Source organism: Lathyrus oleraceus, chromosome 4, assembly GCF_024323335.1.
Source record: "Lathyrus oleraceus cultivar Zhongwan6 chromosome 4, CAAS_Psat_ZW6_1.0, whole genome shotgun sequence".
In the NCBI taxonomy this organism is placed as follows: domain Eukaryota; kingdom Viridiplantae; phylum Streptophyta; class Magnoliopsida; order Fabales; family Fabaceae; genus Lathyrus; species Lathyrus oleraceus.
The window spans coordinates 72,548,771-72,554,957 of NC_066582.1; positions in this window are offsets into that span (position 1 = coordinate 72,548,771).

Here is a 6,187-nt window from a genome sequence, read left to right on the forward strand (position 1 = left end):
CATCGTAAGGTACGGTGTACTTAAGTAGAATACGAAATATGATAAGGTACCACGCGCTTAAGTGATTTTGGCATATTATAAGATATGGGCCATATACACTTGAGTGGGCTTTTTAGCTTGTAACCCACACAAGTGGTTTTATAAATAGAACCCTTGTGTAGAAGCATTGTTACAGTTGCAAATTCGTCTCTCTCTCTCTCTCTCTCTCTCTCTCTCTCTATCTATCTATCTATCTATCTATCTATCTATCTATCTATCTCTATCTCTCACTCACTCAAAGCCTTCATTGATAGCAGCTAGCACTGAGATTGAAGGAATCCGTTCGTGTGGATTGAATAGAGGCGTTGTCATTGTTCAACGTTCGTGATCGCTCCGTAGATATGCATCAAAGGTTATAATCGCCACAAGAGGTAACGATTCTATCACTGATCATGCCCATTCGTAAGGATCATTAAAGGAGAAATTTTAAATTCCGCTGCGTTTTGGATCGCCCTTCTCCTTCAGTGGTATCAGAGCCACTTACGAAACCATGCATCTAATAGCTGATTATTTTCTGTATTTTCTGTATTAATATGATTAAAAGACAGAACGAATCAAAGAATAAACGAGTAATTAAGTTGAGATCGATCAAGTTATATATATCATATAAGTAATCCTGATGCAAAATACGGTATATATGATTTACTATTTCTATTTCGTTCATTCAAACACTTAATGGTTGTTTTCCTTTGAGCGATCAATGGTCGTTTTCTTCTTGATCCGACATTAGTTTGGTAAAGCAATGATGTATTGATCAATCATACTTAATCAACAATCGAGATGTGTTTGACGGTCTGAAATTGGTGCATTAGGGTTAATGACGGCAGAAGGGTTGTGTTGTCAAAGAGTTATGCGATTAGGGTTGTGACTGCGCAAGAGTTGTTCTTTAAAGTATCAAGTGTTGATGCGAAAAACGACGTCGATTTCAAATGAATTGTTCATTAAAATTTTCGGCCAGGGGCGCTGATCGGGCAGCGGACCCCCAACTAACTCTGCATAGTGTGATTGGTCGCCGGAATTTAATTTGGTTTTAATTAATTAAAAGAATTAAAATTAATAATAATAATAATAATAATGTGTTTATTATTATTGTCTTGTGGTGATCGATTATGGCCTTAGTTTTCCTTTATTTTGTTTTGGGTTTTAAAATACGACCTGCGTGTCGTGCCTCTCTTTTAATCTCTTAATGTAACTTCTTTTCTCATCTCACTCCCTCGTATGTAAAACGAGTTTCTTTTATGTAATGTAATGTTATGAAGAAAGAGAAGAATTCAATATCAAAGGAGGACAGCCTTGAAGATCTTGCTTGGAGAAGCTTAGATCGTTATTAGGTTAACTTAGGTTCTCTCATTGGCTTGGGAGAACAATTGCGCTAGGCGCCATAAGTGTTTCATTATGTATGTATATTGATGCATGTGATTGTATGTTGATGCATGTGAGAGACGATTTATATGATAAATAAGCCGGTGAGATCAGAATAATTGCAAATTCCCTCAAATTAAATATTAAGTTTATGCTTTCCAAGTTTTAGCACTCATCAAGACTAGTATCGGATAATGTAGGTTTCGCCTACGCGAGGTGCATGTTCTATATTAGTAAGGTGCGATGGGATTATTGTAATATCCAATTGTTAAAACAATGGGTCAAACTTAACTAAACAAATTATAATAAGATTATATATGTTTAGAAGCAAGAGTTGGAAATGATCCATGTGATGGATTGGAATAAGGTGTTATTCACCCAACTAAAATATTTGAGAGTTGTATTAGATACAATTGGAAGGAGTTCCTACCTAAATAACCTAGTTTGTGTAATCCGCCTACGCGGACTTAAAACAAAGTGAAATATGGATCTCGACCCACAAGAAAGTCTTCCAACGGGATTTTCCGAATCAAATGATGAGGGTCATTTGTTTTGAGTAAAATAGTGGGGGCATATTTAATTAAAGGTCTAATTAAATATGTTATTGATACTTATATTTTCATTATTTTCATGTAGATTACAATGACAACAAACACCTCTAACAACATTTTGCGATCAATTCTTGACAAGGAAAAATTGTCTCAGACAAATTTTCTGGATTGGCACCGAAATCTGAGGATTGTCCTCAAACATGATAGAAAGTTGTACGTCTTGGAGAAACCTGTTCCTGAAGAAGAACCTCCTAGTTCTGCATCTAGGGCAGAAAGAGATGCTTATAAGAAGCATGTCGATGATGCCAATGAAACTGCTTGTCTCATGCTAGCTACCATGAACTCAGAGTTGCAAAAGCAACATGAGAACATGGCAGTGTTCGATATGATCGAACACCTGAAGATGCTCTATCAAGAGCAAGCAAGGCATGAAAGGTTTGAAGTTTCAAAAGCCCTTTTTCAAGGCAAGTTAGCTGAGGGAGCCCCTGTAGGTCCCCATGTGCTCAAGATGATTGGGTATGTCGAAAACCTTGAGAGGTTGGGTTTTCCCCTCGGAAAGGAACTTCCGACTGATTTGATCTTGCAATCGTTGCCAGATAGATTCAGTCAATTTGTCCAAAATTTCAATATGAATGATATGGACAAATCTCTTCCTGAACTGCTAGCCATGTTAAGAACTGCGAAGCAGAATCTGAAGTCAAAAGGGAAGTCCATTCTGATGATCGGAAATGGAAAGAGATAGAACAAAAGGCCCATCAAGCAGGGTGATAAAGGGAAAGGCAAGGAAGTTGCCAAACCCAAACCCATTGTTGCTGCTTTGAAGCCTAGTGGAGGCATAGCAAAAGAAGGCATCTGCTTCCATTGCGGTAAGACCGGACACTGGAAGAGAAACTGCCCAAAGTACCTGAAAGATAAGAAGAATGGAGTAGAGACTTCATCTTCAGGTATTTTTGTTATTGAAATTAATTTATCTACTTCTGCATCATGGGTATTAGATACTGGATGCGGTTCTCACATTTGTACCAATGTGAAGGGACTAAAAAGTAGTAGAGATTTGGCAAAAGGTGAAGTCGACCTACGAGTTGGCAATGGAGCAAAGGTTGTTGCTTTAGCCGTAGGAACTTATGTATTGACTTTACCTAGTGGTTTAATAATTCAGTTAGAGAACTGTTATTATATACCTGCAATTAGCAGGAATATTATTTCCGTTTCTTGTTTGGACAAGTTTGGTTTTTCATTTATAATAAAGAACAATTGTTGCTCAATTTATTTGAATGATATATTATATGCTACTGCACAAATGAACAATGGACTATATGTCCTTGATCTTGAAATCCCTATTTATAACATTAATACTAAAAGGATGAAACCTAATGAGTTAAATCCAACTTACCTTTGGCATTGTCGATTAGGCCACATAAATGAGAAACGCATTTCCAAACTCCATAAAGATGGACTGTTGGACTCTTTTGATTATGAATCATATGAGAAATGCAGATCTTGTTTAATTGGAAAGATGACAAAGTCTCCATTCACAGGAAAAGGTGAAAGAGCTAATGATCTTTTGGCCCTCATACATACTGATGTATGTGGACCACTGAACATACCAGCCATAGGAGGTTTTCAGTACTTTATCACATTTACTGATGATTTTAGTAGATATGGTTATGTGTATTTAATGAAACACAAATCAGAGTCCTTTGAAAAGTTCAAGGAATTCAAGAATGAAGTACAAAACCAACTAGGTAAGAATATTAAAACTCTTCGATCAGATCAAGGTGGTGAGTATTTAAGCCTAGAGTTTGATGACCATCTGAAAGAGTGTGGGATCCTATCCCAACTTACTCCTCCTACAACACCCCAATGGAATGGTGTATCTGAGAGAAGAAATCGAACCCTGTTAGACATGGTCCGATCCATGATGAGTCACGCCGATCTTCCAAACTCCTTTTGGGGACATGCATTATTGACAGCAGCTTACACACTTAACCGTGTAACATCCAAAAAGGTTGAGAAGACACCATATGAGATATGGAGTGGTAAGAAACCATATATGTCTTACATGAAGATTTGGGGTTGCGACGTTTATGTGAAATGACAAATTTCAACTAAGCTTGAGCCCAAATCTGAAAAATGCTTATTTGTGGGGTATCCTAAAGAAACAAGAGGGTATTACTTCTACAATCCTTCTGAGGGCAAAGTGTTTGTCGCTCGAACTGGAGTTTTCCTAGAAAAGGATTTTATTTCCAAAGGAATCAGTGGGAGGAAAGTAGAGTTTGAAGAAATTCAAGAATCACAAAGCATCGATACACCCATGGAGGAATTAGAGCAGGAAACACAAGTAGTTGTGGAAGAGCAACCTGCTCAAGTAGAACAAGACCAGCGTAGGTCAAGCAGGATACGTCACCAACCTGAGAGATATGGATATCTCATAACTGATCAAGGTGATGTATTACTCATGGATCAAGATGAGCCTGTGACCTACCAAAAGGCCACAACTGGTCCCGAGTCTGAGAAGTGGCTAGAAGCCATGAAATCTGAAATGGATTTCATGTACACAAATCAAGTTTGGACCTTGGTAGAGCCTCCTGTAGGAGTTAACCCTATAGGATGCAAGTGGGTCTTCAAAAAGAAGACTGACATGGATGGTAAGGTACATACCTATAAGGCAAGACTGGTTGCAAAAGGATATAAACAAATTCATGGGGTTGACTATGATGAAACCTTTTCACCAGTTGCAATGCTTAAATCTGTTCGGATTTTACTTGCTATCGCTGCATATCATGATTATGAAATATGGGAGATGGATATCAAAACTTCTTTCCTTAATGGGAATCTTCTTGAGGATGTGTACATGACACATCCGGATAGATTTGACATACCAGAAGAAGCCCAAAAGATATGTAAGTTACAAAGATCAATCTATGGATTGAAGCAAGCTTCCAGAAGCTGGAATCTTTGTTTTGATGAAACAGTAAAACAATATGGATTCATCAAGAACGAAGATGAGCCTTATGTCTATAACAAGGTTAGTGGGAGCATGATCGTTTTCCTGGTATTATATGTATATGACATATTACTCATTGGAAACGATGTCCCTACCCTGCAACAAATAAAGTCTTGGTTGGGGAAATGCTTTTCTATGAAGGACCTAGGTGAAGTAGCCTATATATTAGGAATCAGAATCTATAGAGATAGATCACAAAAACTGCTTGGCCTAAGTCAGAGTACGTACATAGACAAAGTGCTGAGACGCTTTAATATGCATGATTCCAAGAAAGGATTCATACCTATGCAACATGGCTTGTGTCTATCAAAAACACAATCCCCTTCAACTAAGGAAGAAAGGGATCGCATGAATAAGATTCCATATGCATCTGTAATAGGATCTATCATGTATGCCATGTTATGTACTCGACCAGATGTCTCGTATGCTTTAAGTGCAACGAGTAGGTACCAGTCTGATCCTGGTGATGCTCATTGGGTAGCTGTCAAGAATATCCTTAAGTATATGAGAAGGACTAAGGACTCATTCTTGATATATGAAGGTCAGGAAGAGTTGGCTGTAATTGGATACACCGATGCTAGCTTCCAGACAGATAAGGATGACTTTAGATTGCAATCTGGTTATGTGTTTTGCTTAAACAGTGGCGCTGTGAGCTGGAAAAGTTCAAAGCAAGATACAGTTGCTGATTCTACAATTGAGGCCGAGTATATTGCTGCCTCAAGTGCAGCAAAGGAAGCTGTTTGGATCAAAAAGTTCATTAGTGAACTTGGCATAGTTCCTAGAATTGTGGATCCCATTGGTCTCTATTGTGATAATAATGGTGTTATCGCACAAGCTAAGGATCCTAGATCTCACCAACGATCCAAACACAAACTTAGGCGTTATCACCTCATTCAAGAGATAATAGATAGAGGAGATGTGAAAATATGCAGAGTACCTACACTTGACAATATTGCTGACCCACAGACAAAGCCTCTTGCGCAGCAGAAGCATGATGGCCATACTAGATCTATGGGCATTAGGGGTATGCCTGATTGGCTCTAGTGCTAGTGGGAGATTGTTGGTGTAATGCCTAGAGGCCAATACTTTTGGTACTTGTATCGAATTATTTATTAATAATAAAAGGCTTTTTCTTTATTATGTTTGTTTAATAAAGTCCCTAGAATAGCTAGTCCGTTTAATGTATCAAGTATGACTTAATCATGAGATCACATTAAACATAAGGACA